The 23,110-nt window shown below is 41.5% G+C and overlaps 1 protein-coding gene across 2 annotated transcripts in view; it reads left to right on the forward strand.

The window, feature by feature from the left end:
• Nucleotides 1–23,110, forward strand: part of ZDHHC9 (zinc finger DHHC-type palmitoyltransferase 9) — a 152,544-nt gene that overhangs the window by 41,227 nt on the left and 88,207 nt on the right. Inside the window, exon 1 of one of the 2 annotated variants that reach the window (XM_056538225.1) lies at nucleotides 13,751–13,930. The exons of the other annotated variant lie outside the window; for it this stretch is intronic. The gene's annotated coding sequence lies outside the window, so the exon portion shown is untranslated. Of the gene's footprint in view, nucleotides 1–13,750; nucleotides 13,931–23,110 lie in introns of those variants that run through there. 2 annotated transcript variants of the gene reach the window in all.

Consider the following 23,110-nt stretch of genomic DNA (forward strand, 5'->3'; position numbering starts at 1 on the left):
TCCTCTATATATATATAACACTATATCCTCTATATATATAACACTATGTCCTCTATATATATAACACTATGTCCTCTATATATAACACTATGTCCTCTATATATATAACACTATGTCCTCTATATATAACACTATGTCCTCTATATATAACACTATGTCCTCTATATATAACACTATGTCCTCTATATATAACACTATGTCCTCTATATATAACACTATGTCCTCTATATATAACACTATGCCCTCTATATATAACACTATGTCCTCTATATATAACACTATGCCCTCTATATATATAACACTATGTCCTCTATATATAACACTATGTCCTCTATATATAACACTATGTCCTCTATATATATAACACTATGTCCTCTATATATAACACTATGTCCTCTATATATATAACACTATGTCCTCTATATATAACACTATGTCCTCTATATATAACACTATGCCCTCTATATATAACACTATGTCCTCTATATATAACACTATGCCCTCTATATATAACACTATGTCCTCTATATATAACACAATGCCCTCTATATAACTATGGGGGAGAGTTATCAAAAACCTATGTAGAGGAAAAGTTGACCACTTGCCCATAGCAACCAATCAGATCGCTTCTTTCATTATTGAGAGGCTCTTTTAAAAATGAAAGAAGCGATCCGATTGGTTGCTATGGGCAACTTGTCAACTTTTCCTCTACACAGGTTTTGATAAATCTCCTCCTATGTCCTTTATATAACACTAAGGGGGAGATTTATCAAAACCTGTGTAGAGGAAAAGTTGACCACTTGCCCATAGCAACCAATCAGATCGCTTCTTTCATTTTTGAGAGGCTCTTTTAAAAATGAAAGAAGCGATCTGATTGGTTGCCATGGGCAACTGCAGCACTCTTCCTCTACACAGTTTAATAACACTATGTCCTCTATATATAACACTATGTCCTCTATATATAACACTATGTCCTCTATATATAACACTATGTCCTCTATATATAACACTATGTCCTCTATATATATAACACTATGTCCTCTATATATATAACACTATGTCCTCTATATATATAACACTATGTCCTCTATATATATAACACTATGTCCTCTATATATATAACACTATGTCCTCTATATATAACACTATGTCCTCTATATATATATAACACTATGTCCTCTATATATATAACACTATGTCCTCTATATATAACACTATGTCCTCTATATATAACACTATGTCCTCTATATATAACACTATGTCCTCTATATATAACACTATGTCCTCTATATATAACACTATGTCCTCTATATATATAACACTATGTCCTCTATATATATAACACTATGTCCTCTATATATATAACACTATGTCCTCTATATATATAACACTATGTCCTCTATATATATAACACTATGTCCTCTATATATAACACTATGTCCTCTATATATATATAACACTATGTCCTCTATATATATAACACTATGTCCTCTATATATAACACTATGTCCTCTATATATAACACTATGTCCTCTATATATAACACTATGTCCTCTATATATAACACTATGTCCTCTATATATAACACTATGTCCTCTATATATATAACACTATATCCTCTATATATATAACACTATGTCCTCTATATATAACACTATGTCCTCTATATATATAACACTATGTCCTCTATATATAACACTATGTCCTCTATATATAACACTATATCCTCTATATAACACTATGTCCTCTATATAACACTATGTCCTCTATATATATAACACTATGTCCTCTATATATAACACTATGTCCTCTATATATAACACTATGTCCTCTATATATAACACTATGTCCTCTATATATATAACACTATGTCCTCTATATATAACACTATGTCCTCTATATATAACACTATGTCCTCTATATATAACACTATGTCCTCTATATATATAACACTATGTCCTCTATATATAACACTATGTCCTCTATATATATCACTATGTCCTCTATATAACACTGTGTCCTCTATATAACACCATGTCCTCTATATAACACTATATCCTCTATATAACACTATGTCCTCTATATATAACACTATATCCTCTATATAACACTATGTCCTCTATATATAACACTATGTCCTCTATATATAACACTATATCCTCTGTATAACACTGTGTCCTCTATATATATCACTATGTCCTCTATATAACACTATGTCCTCTATATAACACTATGTCCTCTATATATAACACTATGTCCTCTATATATAACACTATGTCCTCTATATATAACACTATGTCCTCTATATATAACACTATGTCCTCTATATATAACACTATGTCCTCTATATATAACACTATGTCCTCTATATATAACACTATATCCTATATATATAACACTATATCCTATATATATAACACTATGTCCTCTATATATAACACTATATCCTCTGTATAACACTGTGTCCTCTATATATATATCACTATGTCCTCTATATAACACTATGTCCTCTATATAACACTATATCCTCTATATAACACTATGTCCTCTTGTAGTTTTTCTTCTTTACCATGTTGTTCCCCTTTATGTATACAGTATAAAGGTTTCTATCATCTCCCTCTTTCTTCTATCTCCTGGAACCTTTCCTGGTAAGTTTTATCTTGTAATCCATGTACTAGTTTAGTATCTTCTCTGAACTATCTACAAAATATCTATATCCTACAAGAGATACTGTCCAGTACTGCGCACAATACTCCAAGTGAGGTCTCATCAGTGTTCTGTACAGCGGCATTAACATCTACCTCTTTCTACTGCTAACACCTCTCCCTATACACCCATGAGCACTTCTCTCTTTCTACTGCTAATACCTCTCCCTATACACCCATGAGCACTGCACTCTACTGCTAATACCTCTCCCTATACACCCATAAGCACTTCCCTCTAGTGCTAATACTTCTCCCTATACACCCATGAGCACTTCCCTCTAGTGCTAATACTTCTCCCTATACACCCATGAGCACTTTCCTTTACTGCTAATACCTCTCTCTATACACCCATGAACACTTCTCTCTTTCTACTGCTAATCTGCTAATACTTCTCCCTATACACACATGAGCAGTTCCCTCTAGTGCTAATACATCTCCCTATACACCCATGACCACTTCCTTTTACTGCTAATACCTCTCCCTATACACACATGAGCACTTCACTCTACTGCTAATACCTCTCCCTATACACCCATGTCCACTTCCCTTTACTGCTAATACCTCTCCCTATACACCCATGAGCACTTCCCTCTACTGATAATACCTCTCCCTATACACCCATAAGCACTTCCCTCTAGTGCTAATACTTCTCCCTATACACCCATGACCACTTCCCTTTACTGCTAATACCTCTCCCTATACACACATGAGCACTTCCCTCTACTGCTAATACCTCTCCCTATACACCCATGACCACTTCCCTTTACTGCTAATACCTCTCCCTATACACCCATGAGCACTGCACTCTACTGCTAATACCTCTCCCTATACACCCATAAGCACTTCCCTCTAGTGCTAATACTTCTCCCTATACACCCATGACCACTTCCCTTTACTGCTAATACCTCTCCCTATACACACATGAGCACTTACCTCTAGTGCTAATACCTCTCCCTATACACCCATGACCACTTGCCTTTACTGCTAATACCTTTCCCTATACACACATGAGCACTTCCCTCTATTGCTAATACCACTCCCTATTCACTCATAAGCACTTCCCTATTTCTACTGCTAATACCTCTCCCTATACACCAAGTATTCTGCTATCATTTCCTGCCACTTAATGACATTGTCTGTTGACCTTTATGTCTTCTAAATCCCTTTCCCCAGATACAGAGGTCAGGACTGTATCACATAATCTATACTTTGCCCTTGGGTATGATGCCCAAGGTGAATATCTTGCACTTATAATAAATATTATAGTAGGACATATTAGACCACAAGACTATAAGCCTCTGCTAACCCACTTTCCAGCAGGGCTGGTGCAAGGAATTTTGCCACCCTAGGCGAAAGCTAATTTTGTGGCCCCTTGTCCCCGGCCCATTGGTTTCACCCTTTGACACTTCCCACCTTATTACTGGGGTGACACACAGTAACAAACCTCCTCCTCATGGGGCGGATGCCTTGGATGCTAGCTGGCTACTAACCTTCTTGCAGCGGGCAGAGCGGTTCCTCCATCAAGAGGGCGCTCTAGGCAGCTGCCTATTTTTGCCTATAGGCAGAAACGGTAAAGTCTATATGAAGTATGCTGTAGATTGTCAGCTCTTTAGCCTAGTAGAGATCTTGGTGCCCCTTATGTTACTGGAGTCACCAGTCTCCTTTATCTGATTCCCATAACACATGATATCATAACACACAATATTATAATACAATATATCACATAACACAATAATATAATACAATATATCACATAACACAATAATATAATACAATTTCCTGGTCGTCCTTAAGGCGGCACGAATGGGTTAAGCCCTTCTGCTTACCCGGAAGGAAGAAACAAAACTAGCAGTAAAACAGTGAGACAAGTTAATTAGTCAATTACCCAAAACGAGCACACCTGCCCGGAAACCATAAACCTATCCCAAGAACCACAGACACTTGTATTTCTTTTTTTTCTTCTCACCTGGAAGAAGACGTGAGGCAAGTGGCTCATACCCGGGGCTTCTGGGTTCCTGAGCTCAGGGGCGGCCGTATACCGGGTGCTATCCCCGGTCCCTCAGCCTGCACCCCAGACATTCCCTGGTCCGGCAGTTCAGGGCTTCTTCCTAAGGCCGCCATATGTCCTCGCGCGGCGATAGTGACGAATGGATGCCGGGGATGTCAGCGCTCCGCAGTGCCGGAAGTCGCCGGGGAGAACTGCGCAGGCGCATGACGCACTTCCGGAAGTTCCGGCTCTCGCGTCGGGGACCTGTGAGTGAAGGTCCCACGAACGGTAAGTGCCGGAAAGGCATTTGTTACCTTGTTTGTGGGTTTGGACGCCGGGGGAAGGATTTTTAGGCTGCTCCCTTCCGCTCCTTTCTCTTTGTAGGATAGAAGGGGACACTAATATGGCGGCCTGGGCTGATGACTGGGAGTCCCAGTGCCTTGCCCCACTTCCGCTGCGTCACTTCCGGTTCCGATCTCCAGGTATTTCTGGCCGGTGGGATCTGCAAATGGCTGCACTCAGCCTAGGCAGCAGATCCCTTGGCCGGTCAGAGGTAGGAAAGATGTTGGTCCCTTTTTCTCCATGATATTAAGTGCATGTATTTCATAAGTGGGGGCTCTTCTGTTTTCTCTTGTTTTCCCAGATGGCTCCTTCTGGAAAGGCAAAGAGAAAATCTAGACACAACGTGTGCAATAAATGTGATCAGCCCCTACCAGAATCCTATGCTCAGGATACTTGTGAATCCTGTCTGAATCCATCTGATAACATGCAGACCAGTTCTTTCCTATCATGGTTTAAAGGGGAAATGTGTAACACCTTTAAAGAGATTAAAGAGTCCTTGGTGCCCAAGAAAAGGAAGAGAGTTTCCCCAGCTGCATCCGATTCCTCATCCGGGGAATGCAGTACCTCCTCATCCAGTACGGAGATAGTGTTTGACGATTTGGATGACGACCTGTACTTGTTGCCCAAGGATAAATTTCCCAAGTTATTGTCTGCAGTAAAGGACACTATAGAATCTTCTAAAGATGTCTCTGCTAAACCTAAAAAGGATCAGTTGTATTACTTTCCACACATTCCAGATATGAGACTTCCTTCTCATCCCATTCTGAATGACTGGTTCAAGAAAGATTGGGCCAACCCTGATAGGAAATCTGATGCAGGGGCCCGTTTTAAAACCACTTATCGGTTGGACCCCAAGAATTCCGCAGAATGGGAAAATCCACCTAAGCTTGATTTGGCGGCTGCCAGAATGGTCAAGAAGTCTCTATTCCCTTCTGACGAATCCTCCAGATTGTCTGACCCATTGGAGCGAAAGGCAGATAGCTTAGCTAAAAAGAATTATCTAGCAGCAGCTTCTACCTCCAAGATTGCGGCATCCTCTGTTCCTGTAGCTAGGGCTCTAAGGATCTGGCTGAGTCAATTATCTCAGCATATAGAGGAGGGGGTGTCCAGAGACTGTCTATTAAAAGGGGTCGATATGATGAAGGCCGCTGCAGAATATTTGTGTGATGCTCCTGTGGATGTACTGAAATTTTCATCCAGGTCCCTGGCTTTATCTAATGCGACCAGGAGGGCGCTTTGGATAAAGCAATGGTCGGGTGACATGTCATCTAAGTTCAGCTTTGTTAACATGCCTTTCCACCCTTCATCAATGTTTGGCCCTCATCTAAAGGATATACTGAAGTCTTACAATGAGGAGAAAGACGCGGCCTTCCCATTAGGGAGAAAGAAGTCCAGCAGGCCATTCTATGGGAGGTCCAGATACTCCCCAAGGAGGAACTATTCCTTTCGGACCAGAAAGTCCGACTATAAGAAAAGGCAAGATTCAGCAGCAACCAAGAAAAGAGCTTTTAACAAGCCTAAAGAATTATGACGCCATCGGCTTTTCTCCTCCGGTGGGTGGCAGGCTGAGGTTTTTTTCGCAGGTCTGGCAAAAGACGTTGTCGGACTCCTGGGTGACAGACATCGTCACAAGAGGGTATTCTCTAGAGCTGAGTTCGTTCCCACCACAGAAGTTCATGCTCAACAAGCCCTCCAACCCAGTGGTTCTAGAGTTGGTGGAAGAGTTTATAAGAAAGCACGCTCTAGAAAGAGTTCCAGATCACGAAAGATTCCAAGGTCTCTACTCCCCGATATTTCCAGTGTCCAAAGCCTCAGGGGGATGGAGGCTAGTAATAGACTTATCCTATTTAAATCAGTTTTTTGTGAAGCGCAAGTTCCGGATGGAGTCAATCCGGTCTGCCATAATAAACGTAGAAGAAGGAGATTTCCTAGCGTCAATCGACCTTCAAGACGCATACCTGCACATTCCTATTCTCAGAGCACACAGGAAATATCTACGGATTGCTCTCCTGTTCAATCACCAGATACTCCATCTCCAGTTCACATGCCTACCATTCGGCATTACCTCGGCACCTCGCGTTTTTACCAAGGTGGTGGTGGTCCTGACTGCTGCTCTGAGGCTCCAAGGGATATGCGTGACGCCCTATCTGGACGACTGGCTAGTCAGAGCTCCCTCAGAAGCCGTGTTGAAACAACATCTTCACAAGACCCTACAGATGTTGGATGCCCACGGATTCATAGTGAACGAAAAGAAGTCTTCTCTGAACCCTTCTACAGTCATCTCTTATCTCGGATTTACAATAGATACTCTTCGAATGAAGTTGTTCCTTTCAGATCAGAGGGCCACCAATCTGCAAGAAGCGGTGCAAGATCTCCTTCAAGTAGATCAGTGCTCAGTAAGGAAAGCGATGAGGGTGCTAGGAATGATGACATCATCTCTGGAAGCCGTTCCGTGGTCCAGGGCTCATTTCAGGATGTTGCAGACTTGCATTTTGAGCCAGTGGGACAAAAGCAAAGACTCCCTGGAGAGGACTATCAGGATTCCTCCTGGGGTGAAGAAAGATCTCCTTTGGTGGATGCACCCACAACGTTTCCTACAGGGCAAAGCTCTCAAGAGTCCGATTCAGACGGTCCTCACCTCGGATGCCTCAGGCTCAGCCTGGGGTGCCCATGTAGGGGACCATTGGGTACAAGAAGCTTGGTCTCAGAAGGAGCAACGAATGTCCTCGAACTTGAAAGAGCTCACAGCGATCAGGAAAGCGCTCATTCTCTTCAAACCCAGGATTCTCCACAGGGCTGTTCAAGTGCAGTCAGACAACCTAGCGGCAGTGTTCTACCTGAACAAGCAGGGGGGAACACGAAGCCCCTCCATGCAGAAGGAGTGTGCCCGCATCATGCTCTGGGCAGAAGAGAATCTTTTTTCCCTCTCGGCCATCCACATCAGGGGAGTGGACAACGTGAGAGCAGATTGGCTCAGCAGAAACTTGATTTGCCCAGGAGAGTGGGAGTTGAACCCTTTGGTCTTCAAGAAGATCACGTCCATGTGGGGTCTGCCAGAGTTGGATGTTATGGCCAACTCTCAGAACAAGAAGCTTCCCCAGTTCTGCTCCCTGTCCAGAGTGGGGAATCCGTTGGCGATAGACGCTTTGTCAATAAGCTGGGAGAAGTTTTTCATCTATGTCTTTCCCCCGATTCCATTGATCCCGAGAGTGCTGCAGAAAATTCGGGACGAGAAGGTGAGAGCAGTTGCGATCCTGCCATTTTGGCCCAGGAGGGCATGGTTCCCGCTAGCACTGAATCTGGCGAAGAATCAGGTTTGGAAGATACCCATCCAGAAGGACTTGCTTCTCCAATCAGGGATGCTTCATCCAGACATCAAGAGGCTCCAGCTTGCGGCATGGAACATGAACTCAGAACCTTAACGGATCAAGGCCTGTCTCAGGAGGTCATTTCTACCCTTCTAGCTTCTAGAAAGCCGGCCACCCTCAAAGTCTACAGTAGAGTGTGGTCCCTTTATTCGGCTTGGTGCACCAGAAAGTCATCCTCCCCAGAGCAAGTGGCATCTCTGTTGCAGTTCTTACAAGAAGGCTTCCAAAAGGGTCTGAAGCCGAATACACTCAAGGTGCAGTTGACCGCCATTAACTCCTACCTTAATGGAATCTTTGCAGGAACACCTCTCATCAGCAGATTTTTTAGAGCCATTAACAAGCTGCGCCCATCCTTCCATAACCCGTTACCAGCTTGGGACCTGCCTTTGGTTCTAAGGAGACTGAAATCACCACCTTTTGAACCTCTGGAGAATTCCTCTTTGAAGTTCCTGACTTTCAAGTGTATCTTCCTAGTGGCAATTACATCTGCCAGAAGAATCAGTGAGCTTCAAGCTCTGTCTTCCAAAGAACCCTATCTCAGGTTACTATCGGATGCAGTTGTGCTAAGAACTATGCCGGGTTTCCTTCCCAAAGTCTCCACGGCTGCTAATATTAATCAGGAAATCATACTGCCTGTCTTTGAAGAGGAGTCAGAGGACGAGTTGCATCTCTTGGATGTGAAAAGGACCATCTCCATGTACCTACAAAGAACCTCAGAGTTCAGACAGTCCGAAGCCTTGTTCCTTCAGTTTCAAGGACCAAACAAGGGGAAAAGAGCGAGCAAATCATCGCTAGCAAGATGGACAAGAGACACCATCAAGCATTGTTATTTTTTGGAAGATAAAGAGTCCCCTCTTCTCTTAAGAGCTCACTCCACAAGATCTACAGCTGCGTCCTGGGCTGAGAAGTATCATGTTCCAATGGACCAGATTTGTAAAGCGGCTACGTGGGCTTCACCGAACACCTTCATAAGACACTACAGGATCGATGTAGCATCGTCTGAGGGATCAGCCTTTGGCTCGAGAGTGCTTCAAGGTGCCGTAAACCATTGATGTCCCTCCCGTTCGTTCTTGCATTGCTTTGCATGTCCCATTCGTGCCGCCTTAAGGACGACCAGGAAGTAGAAAATTTATTCTTACCTGAAATTTTCTTTTCCTGTAGTCCGTAGGCGGCACAAGTATACCCTCCCATTAAATAAGTTTATTGCTGCATAAGATACAAGTGTCTGTGGTTCTTGGGATAGGTTTATGGTTTCCAGGCAGGTGTGCTCGTTTTGGGTAATTGACTAATTAACTTGTCTCACTGTTTTACTGCTAGTTTTGTTTCTTCCTTCCGGGTAAGCAGAAGGGCTTAACCCATTCGTGCCGCCTACGGACTACAGGAAAAGAAAATTTCAGGTAAGAATAAATTTTCTACGTATTACATAACACAATATTACAACACAACACAATGTATAACATAACACAATATTATAATGCAATGTATCACATAACACAATATTACAACACAATGTATAAAATAACACAATAATATAATACAATGTATAACATAACACAATATTATAATACAATGTATAACATAACACAATAATATAATACAATGTATAACATAACACAATAATATAATACAATGTATAACATAACACAATAATATAATACAATGTATAACATAACACAATATTATAATACAATATATAACATAACACAATAATATAATACAATGTATTACATAACACAATATTACAACACAACACAATGTATAACATAACACAATATTATAATACAATGTATCACATAACACAATATTACAACACAATGTATAAAATAACACAATATTACAACACAATGTATAACATAACACAATAATATAATACAATGTATAACATAACACAATATTATAATACAATGTATAACATAACACAATAATATAATACAATGTATAACATAACACAATAATATAATACAATGTATAACATAACACAATATTATAATACAATGTATAACATAACACAATAATATAATACAATGTATAAAATAACACAATATTACAACACAATGTATAACATAACACAATAATATAATACAATGTATAACATAACACAATATTATAATACAATGTATAACATAACACAATAATATAATACAATGTATTACATAACACAATAATATAATACAATGTATAACATAACACAATATTATAATACAATGTATAACATAACACAATATTATAATACAATGTATAACATAACACAATAATATAATACAATGTATAACATAACACAATATTACAACACAACACAATGTATAACATAACACAATATTATAATACAATGTATAACATAACACAATAATATAATACAACGTATAACATAACACAATATTACAACACAACACAATGTATAACATAACACAATATTATAATACAATGTATCACATAACACAATATTACAACACAATGTATCACATAACACAATATTACAACACAATGTATAACATAACACAATAATATGATACAATGTATAACATAACACAATGATATGATACAATGTATAACATAACACAATGATATAATACAATGTATAACATAACACAATGATATGATACAATGTATAACATAACACAATAATATGATACAATGTAAAAACATAACACAATAATATAATACAACGTATAACATAACACAATAATATGATACAATGTATAACATAACACAATAATATAATACAATGTATAACATAACACAATAATATAATACAATGTATAACATAACACACAATAGTATAACACAATGTATCACATAACACAATAATATAATACAATGTATCACATAACACAATAATATGATACAATGTATAACATAACACAATAATATAATACAATGTATAACATAACACAATAATATAATACAATGTATAACATAACACAATAATATGATACAATGTATAACATAACACAATAATATGATACAATGTATAACATAACACAATAATATGATACAATGTATAACATAACACAATAATATAATACAATGTATAACATAACACAATAATATAATACAATGTATAACATAACACAATAATATAATACAATGTATAACATAACACAATAATATAATACAATGTATAACATAACACAATAATATAATACAACGTATAACATAACACAATAATATAATACAATGTATAACATAACACAATAATATAATACAATGTATAACATAACACAATAATATGATACAATGTATAACATAACACAATAATATAATACAATGTATAACATAACACAATAATATGATACAATGTATAACATAACACAATAATATAACACAATGTATAACATAACACAATAATATAATACAATGTATAACATAACACAATGATATAATACAACGTATAACATAACACAATAATATGATACAATGTATAACATAACACAATGATATAATACAACGTATAACATAACACAATAATATGATACAATGTATAACATAACACAATAATATAATACAATGTATAACATAACACAATAATATAACACAATGTATAACATAACACAATAATATGATACAATGTATAACATAACACAATAATATGATACAATGTATAACATAACACAATAATATAATACAACGTATAACATAACACAATAATATGATACAATGTATAACATAACACAATAATATGATACAATGTATAACATAACACAATAATATAATACAATGTATAACATAACACAATAATATAATACAACGTATAACATAACACAATAATATAATACAATATATAACATAACACAATAATATGATACAATGTATAACATAACACAATAATATGATACAATGTATAACATAACACAATAATATGATACAATGTATAACATAACACAATGATATGATACAATGTATAACATAACACAATGATATAATACAATGTATAACATAACACAATGATATGATACAATGTATAACATAACACAATAATATGATACAATGTAAAAACATAACACAATAATATAATACAACGTATAACATAACACAATAATATGATACAATGTATAACATAACACAATAATATAATACAATGTATAACATAACACAATAATATAATACAATGTATAACATAACACACAATAGTATAACACAATGTATCACATAACACAATAATATAATACAATGTATCACATAACACAATAATATGATACAATGTATAACATAACACAATAATATGATACAATGTATAACATAACACAATAATATAATACAATGTATAACATAACACAATAATATGATACAATGTATAACATAACACAATAATATAATACAATGTATAACATAACACAATAATATAATACAATGTATAACATAACACAATAATATAATACAACGTATAACATAACACAATAATATAATACAATGTATAACATAACACAATAATATAATACAATGTATAACATAACACAATAATATGATACAATGTATAACATAACACAATAATATAATACAATGTATAACATAACACAATAATATGATACAATGTATAACATAACACAATAATATAATACAACGTATAACATAACACAATAATATAACACAATGTATAACATAACACAATAATATAATACAATGTATAACATAACACAATGATATAATACAACGTATAACATAACACAATAATATAACACAATGTATAACATAACACAATAATATAATACAATGTATAACATAACACAATGATATAATACAACGTATAACATAACACAATAATATAATACAATGTATAACATAACACAATAATATAATACAATGTATAACATAACACAATAATATAATACAATGTATAACATAACACAATAATATAATACAATGTATAACATAACACAATAATATAATACAATGTATAACATAACACAATAATATAATACAACGTATAACATAACACAATAATATAATACAACGTATAACATAACACAATAATATGATACAATGTATAACATAACACAATAATATAATACAATGTATAACATAAATAGTATAACACAATGTATCACATAATCTACATATTATAAATACCAAACCATAAAACAATAAGCCTCTGTTAACCCACATTCCAGGTAGCCGGCACAGCCCACATGAAGGTGCCGCAGATTGTCAGCTCTTGGGCCCAGGCCTGGCCCCGCCCCCACAGATAACATTCTGCTTATCATTTCCCTGCTAGACTTTGACTGGAAGGAATCGCCGGGCCGGTTCTAGGACCCAGGAGCCTAAAGGGACTGCGCGACTGGCACAAAACTCAGCCAATCAGGATGCAGTGTCCAGATAAGGGGCGGGATTGGCGGACTAGACGGACCAATGGGCGCAGCGCTCTTCTCTAGATCGTGACGTCTGAGGGGGCGGAATTAAAGAAGCCGAGATTGCCCGAGCCGAGGACAGGGCTGTGGGCAGGATGTCCCCGGTCATACACTAGTGGCCCCGCGGGGACTGTGGGCGGGGGCCCCGGAGCTGTGTGATCTCCTGGATGCCGAGGACCGCAGGTGAGGAGGGATGGGAGGCATTGTATCTATATACAGGGACTATATACATTGTATCTATATACCGGGACTGTATACATTGTATCTATATACAGGGGCTGTATACATTGTATCTATATACCGGGACTGTATACATTGTATCTATATACCGGGACTGTATACATTGTATCTATATACAGGGACTGTATACATTGTATCTATATACAGGGACTGTATACATTGTATCTATATACCGGGGCTGTATACATTGTATCTATATACCGGGGCTGTATACATTGTATCTATATACCGCGACTGTATACATTGTATCTATATACCGGGACTATATACATTGTATCTATATACCGGGACTATATACATTGTATCTATATACCGGGACTGTATACATTGTATCTATATACTGGGGCTGTATACATTGTATCTATATACAGGGGCTGTATACATTGTATCTATATACAGGGGCTGTATACATTGTATCTATATACCGGGACTATATACATTGTATCTATATACAGGGACTGTATACATTGTATCTATATACCGGGACTGTATACATTGTATCTATATACCGGGGCTGTATACATTGTATCTATATACCGCGACTGTATACATTGTATCTATATACAGGGGCTGTATACATTGTATCTATATACAGGGGCTGTATACATTGTATCTATATACCGGGACTGTATACATTGTATCTATATACCGGGACTGTATACATTGTATCTATATACCGGGACTGTATACATTCTATCTATATACAGGGGCTGTATACATTGTATCTATATACAGGGGCTGTATACATTGTATCTATATACCGGGACTGTATACATTCTATCTATATACAGGGGCTGTATACATTGTATCTATATACCGGGGCTGTATACATTGTATCTATATACCGGGACTGTATACATTGTATCTATATACAGGGGCTGTATACATTGTATCTATATACAGGGACTGTATACATTGTATCTATATACAGGGACTGTATACATTGTATCTATATACCGGGACTGTATACATTGTATCTATATACCGCGGCTGTATACATTGTATCTATATACAGGGGCTGTATACATTGTATCTATATACCGGGACTTTATACATTGTATCTATATACCGGGACTGTATACATTGTATCTATATACCGGGACTGTATACATTGTATCTATATACAGGGACTATATACATTGTATCTATATACAGGGACTGTATACATTGTATCTATATACCGGGACTGTATACATTGTATCTATATACCGGGACTGTATACATTGTATCTATATACAGGGACTGTATACATTGTATCTATATACAGGGACTGTATACATTGTATCTATATACAGGGGCTGTATACATTGTATCTATATACAGGGGCTGTATACATTGTATCTATATACCGGGACTGTATACATTGTATCTATATACAGGGACTGTATACATTGTATCTATATACCGGGACTGTATACATTGTATCTATATACCGGGACTGTATACATTGTACCTATATACAGGGGCTGTATACATTGTACCCATATACAGGGACCGTGATACATTGTACCCATATACAGGGACCGCGAAACATTGTATCTATATACAGGGACCGCGATGCATTGTACCTATATACAGGGACCGCGATGCATTGTACCTATATACAGGGACCGCGATGCATTGTACCTATATACAGGGACCGCGATGCATTGTACCTATATACAGGGACCGCGATGCGTTGTACCTATATACAGGGACCGTGATACATTGTACCTATATACAGGGACCGTGATGCATTGTACCTATATACAGGGACCGTGATCCAGTGTATGAGGACTGAGCAGGGGGAGAGGCCAGAGAACTGTTGGGTCCTGAGGGGAGGAGGGGGATGAAGCAGCAGCATGGGGAGGTCATATACAGGGTTTGATGATCAGTATATAATTCATGGGGGGGATCATGCTATATACTACTGATTGTTAAACCCTGTATATGACCCCCCCAGTATACAGCATTCCCTAATGCTGTATACTGCTATATCCCACAATAAATCGAGCACTCGCCCAATAATGTATACTGCACTTCTACTTCACCCCCATGTGTATACTGCCATACCCTATAAACAGAGCATACCCACACGTGTATACCATTGTACTCCCCTTTACATATATGCTCTATCTAAAGGAGGATATAACAGGATACACATGGATGGATGCTTTATAGGGGCGCATAGCAGTATACACATGGGGGTTATGCTCTGTCTATAGGGGGAATAGTAGTATATACATGGGGTATGCTGTGTATATATAGGGGGTCATAGCAGTGTTCACGTGGGGGTTATGCTCTGTCTATAGGGGGAATAGTAGTATATACATGGGGTATGCTGTGTATATAGGGGATCATAGCAGTATACACGTGGGGGTTATGCTCTGTCTATAGGGGGAATAGTAGTATATACATGGGGTATGCTCTGTATATAGGGGTTATAGCAGTATACACATGGGGTATGCTCTGTATATAGGGGTTATAGCAGTATACACATGAGGTTTGCTCTGTATATAGGGGTTATAGCAGTATACACATGGGGTATGCTCTGTATATAGGGGTTATAGCAGTATACACATGAGGTTTGCTCTGTATATAGGAGTTATAGCAGTATACACATGGGGTATGCTCTGTATATGGAGGAGTATATAGGTGTAATACAATGTTCTAGCATTCTCTGTTATTGATGGACACGTACAGTATAGATACCAGGCATGTATAGTGTAGGGAAGGGGTTAACCGATCACACAGCAGATTCCAGCGTGCGGAGCCATGCTGTGCCGGTGACAAAGGGATGGGGTGGGACGTGTCGTCTTGCTGGAGGATTCCTCCCCCCTCACATTATCTCCTTGTACTGCTGCGATCTGCTCCAGACATGAGGGTATAAAGGGGGCAGGAGGGGGATGAGCTGGGGATGGGGGGCCGCTTCTCCTCCGTGGACCTCGGCTGTAGATTCTTGGCACAGGATCTGGTCCATAGCAGAGAGGGGAGCGGTGGTCTCATCCATAGCAGAGAGGGGAGCGGTGGTCTCATCCATAGCAGAGAGGGGAGAGGTGGTCTCATCCATAGCAGAGAGGGGAGCGGTGGTCTCATCCATAGCAGAGAGGGGAGCGGTGGTCTCATCCATAGTAGAGAGGGGAGCCGTGGTCTCATCCATAGCAGAGAGGGGAGCCGTGGTCTCATCCATAGCAGAGAGGGGAGCCGTGGTCTCATCCATAGCAGAGAGGGGAGCCGTGGTCTCATCCATAGCAGAGAGGGGAGCCGTGGTCTCATCCATAGCAGAGAGGGGAGCCGTGGTCTCATCCATAGCAGAGAGGGGAGCCGTGGTCTCATCCATAGCAGAGAGGGGAGCCGTGGTCTCATCCATAGCAGAGAGGGGAGCGGTGGGCTCATCCATAGCAGAGAGGGGAGCCGTGGTCTCATCCATAGCAGAGAGGGGAGCGGTGGGCTCATCCGTAGCAGAGAGGGGAGCCGTGGTCTCATCCGTAGCAGAGAGGGGAGCGGTGGGCTCATCCGTAGCAGAGAGGGGAGCCGTGGTCTCAACCGTAGCAGAGAGGGGAGCGGTGGTCTCATCCGTAGCAGAGAGGGGAGCGGTGGTCTCATCCGTAGCAGAGAGGGGAGCGGTGGTCTCATCCCTAGTAGAGAGGGGAGCGGTGGTCTCATCCCTAGTAGAGAGGGGAGCGGTGGTCTCATCCCTAGTAGAGAGGGGAGCGGTGGTCTCATCCCTAGTAGAGAGGGGAGCGGTGGTCTCATCCCTAGTAGAGAGGGGAGCGGTGGTCTCATCCCTAGTAGAGAGGGGAGCGGTGGTCTCATCCCTAGTAGAGAGGGGAGCGGTGGTCTCATCCCTAGTAGAGAGGGGAGCGGTGGTCTCATCCATAGTAGAGAGGGGAGCGGTGGTCTCATCCATAGTAGAGAGGGGAGCGGTGGTCTCATCCATAGTAGAGAGGGGAGCGGTGGTCTCATCCATAAATGTGCTGGACGGTGGAGCAGAAGATGGATGTCATATTGTCTGTGTCACCTCCCTCTCTGTATATAGGGAGGGTGTGTGTATATAATGGAGGAGGCCGGGGTCCTGCTGTATATAGGGAGGGTGTGTGTATATAATGGAGGAGGCCGGGGTCCTGCTGTATATAGGGAAGGGTGTGTGTGAATATAGTGGAGGAGGCCGGGGTCCTGCTGTATATAGGGAGGGTGTGTGTATATAGTGAAGGAGGCCGGGGTCCTGCTGTATATAGGGAGGGTGTGTGTATATAGTGAAGGAGGCCGGGGTCCTGCTGTATATAGGGGAGGGTGTGTGTATATAGTGCAGGAGGCCGGGGTCCTGATGTATATAGGGGAGTGTGTGTGTATATAGAGGAGGAGGCCGAGGTCCTGCTGTATATAGGGGAGGGTGTGTGTATACAGTGCAGGAGGCCGGGATCCTGCTGTATATAGGGGAGGGTGTGTGTATATAGAGGAGGAGGCCGGGGTCCTGCTGTATACAGTGGAGGAGGCCGGGGCCCTGCTGTATATAGTGGAGGGTGTGTATATATAGAGGAGGAGGCCGGGGTCCTGCTGTGTATATAGGGGAGTGTGTGTGTATATAGTGGAGGAGGCCGGGGTCCTGCTGTATATAGTGGAGGGTGTGTATATATAGAGGAGGAGGCTGGGGTCCTGCTGTGTATATAGGGGAGTGTGTGTGTATATAGTGGAGGAGGCCGGGGTCCTGCTGTGTATATAGGGAAGGGTGTGTATATGGGGAGGAGGCCGGGATCCTGCTTTACATAGGGAGGGTGTGTGTATATAGAGGAGGAGGCCGGGGTCCTGCTGTATATAGGGAGGGTGTGTGTATATAGAGGAGGAGGCCGGGGCCTGCTGTATATAGTGGAGGAGGCCGGAATCCTGCTGTATATAGAGAGGGTGTGTGTATATAGAGGAGGAGGCCGGGGTCCTGCTGTATATAGTGGAGGGTGTGTATATATAGAGGAGGAGGCCGGGGTCCTGCTGTATATAGGGGAGGGTGTGTGTATACAGTGGAGGAGGCCGGGGTCCTGCTGTATATAGGGGAGGGTGTGTGTATACAGTGGAGGAGGCCGAGGTCCTGATGTATATAGGGGAGGGTGTGTGTATATAGTGCAGGAGGCCGGGGTCCTGCTGTATATAGGGGAGGGTGTGTGTATATAGTGCAGGAGGCCGGGGTCCTGCTGTATATAGGGGAGGGTGTGTGTATATAGTGCAGGAGGCCGGGGTCCTGCTGTGTATATAGGGGAGTGTATGTGTATATAGAGGAGGAGGCCGGGTCCTGTTGTATATTCCCTTAAGGACTGAGCCCTTTTTCACCTTAAGGACTCGGCCATTTTTTGCACATCTGACCACTGTCACTTTAAACATTAATAACTCTGATGCTTTTAGTTATCATTCTGATTCTGAGATTGTTTTTTCGTGACATATTCTACTTTAACTTAGTGGTAAAATTTTTTGGTAACTTGCATCCTTTCTTGGTGAAAAATCCCCAAATTTGATGAAAAATGTGAAAATTTTGCATTTTTCTAACTTTGAAGCTCTCTGCTTGTAAGGAAAATGGATATTCAAATTATATTTTTTTTTAATTCACATATACAATATGTCTACTTTATATTTGCATCATAAAATTGATGAGTTTTTACTTTTGGAAGACACCAGAGGGCTTCAAAGTTCCGCAGCAATTTTCCAATTTTTCACAAAATTTTCAAACTCACTATTTTTCAGGGACCAGTTCACGTTTGAAGTGGATTTGAAGGGCCTTCATATTAGAAATACCCCATAAATGACCCCATTATAAAAACTGCACCCCCGAAAGTATTCAAAATGACATTCAGTAAGCGTTTTAACCCTTTACGGGTTTCACAGGAATAGCAGCAAAGTGAAGGAGAAAATACACAATCTTAATTTTTTACACTCGCATGTTCTTGTAGACCCAATTTTTTAATTTTTGCAAGGGGTAAAAAGGAGAAAATTTGTACTTGTATTTGAAACCCAATTTCTCTCGAGTAAGCACATACCTCATATGTCTATGTAAAGTGTTCGGCGGGCGCAGTAGAGGGCTCAGAAGGGAAGGAGCGACAAATGGTTTTTGGGGGGCATGTCACCTTTAGGAAGCCCCTATGGTGCCAGAACTGCAAAAAAAACCACATGGCATACCATTTTGGAAACTAGACCCCTCGGGGAACGTAACAAGGGGTAAAGTGAACCTTAATACCCCACAGGTGTTTCACGACATTATTAAAATTAAAAAAATTACCTAAAATGCTTGGTTTCCCAAAAAATTTACATTTATACAAAGGGTTAAAGCAGAAAATACCCCCCAAAATTTGAAGCCCAATTTCTCCCGATTCAGAAAACACCCCATATGGGGGTGAAAAGTGCTCTGTTGGCGCACTACAGGTCTCAGAAGAGAAGGAGTCACATTTGGCTTTTTGAAAGCAAATTTTGCTCTGGGGGCATGCCGCATTTAGGAAGCCCCTATGGTGCCAGGACCGCAAAAAAAACCCACATGGCATACCATTTTGGAAACTAGAGCCCTCGGGGAATGTAACAAGGGGTTAAGTGAACCTTAATACCCCACAGGCGTTTCACGACTATTGCATATGTAAAAAAAATAAAAAATTTTTTACCTAGAATGCTTCTTTTCCCAAAAACTTTACATTTTTAAAAAGGGTAAAAGCAGAAAATACCCCCCAAAATTTGAAGCCCAATTTCTCGCGAGTACGGCGATACCCCATATGTGACCCTAAACTGTTGCCTTGAAATACGACAGGGCTCCAAAGTGAGAGCGCCATGCGCATTTGAGGCCTAAATTAGGGATCGCATAGGGGTGGACATAGGGGTATTCTACGCCAGTGATTCCCAAACAGGGTGCCTCCAGCTGTTGCAAAACTCCCAGCATGCCTGGACAGTCAACGGCTGTCCGACAATACTGGGAGTTGTTGTTTTGCAACAGCTGGAGGCTCCGTTTTGGAAACCGTGGCGTACCAGACGTTTTTCATTTTTATTGGGGAGGGGAGGGGGGCTGTGTAGACTGGTTATGTATCACGGAGTTTGTGACCTTACTCAGTGTTTCAAAACCAGTGTGCCTCCAGCTGTTGCACAACTACAACTCCCAGCATGTACGGTGCATGGTGTAAGGTGACTGCTGGGAGTTGTAGTTTGCAACAGCTGGAGGCACACCGGTCGTGAAACACTGAGTTAGGTAAAAAAAAAAACTCTAAGTTTCACAACCAGTGTGCCTTCAGCTGTTGCAAAACTACAACTCTCAGCAGTCACCGACAGCCAACGGGCATGCTGGGAGTTGTAGTTATGCAACCAGCAGATGCATCACTACAACTCCCAGCATGCACTTTAGCTGTTTGTGCAAGCTGGGAGTTGTAGTTATACAACAGCTGAAGGTACACTTTTCCATAGAAAAAATGTGCCTCCAGCTGTTGCAAAACCATAAGTCCCAGCATGCCCATAAGGGAATGCTGGGAGTTGTGGTGGTCTGCCTCCTGCTGTTGCATAACTACAGCTCCCAGCATGCCCTTTTTGCATGCTGGGAGCTGTTGCTAAGCAACAGCAGGAGGCTGTATCTCACCTCCTGCTGCTGCTCCATCACAGGACTGTCCCTCGCCGCCGCCGTCGCTCCTGGGGCCCCGATCCCAACATGGACGCCGGGGATCGGGGTCCCCAGCATCGGGGGTCGTCTTCCCGCACCCGCTCACGTCCTTCGGAAGAGGGGCGGAGCGGGTGCGGGAGTGACGCCCGCAGCAGGCGCCCTGATTGGTCGGCCGGTAATCCGGCCGACGAATCAGGGCGATCGTGAGGTGGCACCAGTGCCACCTCACCCCTGCAGGCTCTGGCTGTTCGGGGCCGTCAGAGACAGCCCTGATCAGCCAGTAATTCCGGGTCACCGGGTCACTGGAGACCCGATTGACCCGGAATCGCCGCAGATCGCTGGACTGAATTGTCCAGCGATCTGCGGCGATCGCCGACATGGGGGGGCATAATGACCCCCCTGGGCGATATACCGCGATGCCTGCTGAACGATTTCAGCAGGCATCTGGCTCCGGTCCCCAACCGGCTAGCGGTGGGGGCCGGAATTCCCACGGACGTATGGATACGCCCTCGGTCCTTAAGAGGATATAGGGAGGGTGTGTGTATATAGTGGAGGAGGCCGGGGTCCTGCTGTGTATATAGGGGAGTGTGTGTGTGTGTATATAGTGGAGGAGGCCGGGGTCCTGCTGTGTATATAGGGGAGTGTGTGTGTGTATATAGTGGAGGAGGCCGGGGTCCTGCTGTGTATATAGGGGAGTGTGTGTGTGTGTATATAGTGGAGGAGGCCGGGGTCCTGCTGTGTATATAGGGGAGTGTGTGTGTGTATATAGTGGAGGAGGCCGGGGTCCTGCTGTGTATATAGGGGAGTGTGTGTGTGTGTATATAGTGGAGGAGGCCGGGGTCCTGCTGTGTATATAGGGGAGTGTGTGTGTATATAGAGGAGGAGGCCGGGTCCTGCTGTATATAGAGAGGGTGTGTGTATATAGTGGAGGAGGCCGGGTCCTGCTGTATATAGGGAGGGGGGTGTATATAGTGGAGGAGGCCGGGTCCTGTTGTATATAGGGAGGGGGGTGTATATAGTGGAGGAGGCCGGGGTCCTGCTGTGTGTATATAGGGGAGTGTGTGTGTATATATAGAGGAGGAGGCCGGGGTCCTGCTGTATATAGGGAGGGTGTGTGTATATAGAGGAGGAGGCCGGGGTCCTGCTGTATATAGGGGAGGGTGTGTGTATATAGTGGAGGAGGCCGGGGTCCTGCTGTATACAGTGGAGGAGGCCGGGGCCCTGCTGTATATATAGTGGAGGAGGCCGGGGTCCTGCTGTGTATATAGGGAAGGGTGTGTATATGGGGAGGAGGCCGGGATCCTGCTGTATATAGGGAGGGTGTGTGTATATAGTGCAGGAGGCCGGGATCCTGCTGTATATAGGGGAGGGTGTGTGTATATAGTGGAGGAGGCCGGGGTCCTGCTGTATACAGTGGAGGAGGCCGGGGCCCTGCTGTATATATAGTGGAGGAGGCCGGGGTCCTGCTGTGTATATAGGGAAGGGTGTGTATATGGGGAGGAGGCCGGGATCCTGCTGTATATAGGGAGGGT

This window comes from Hyla sarda, chromosome 9 (assembly GCF_029499605.1).
Source record: "Hyla sarda isolate aHylSar1 chromosome 9, aHylSar1.hap1, whole genome shotgun sequence".
In the NCBI taxonomy this organism is placed as follows: Eukaryota; Metazoa; Chordata; class Amphibia; order Anura; family Hylidae; genus Hyla; species Hyla sarda.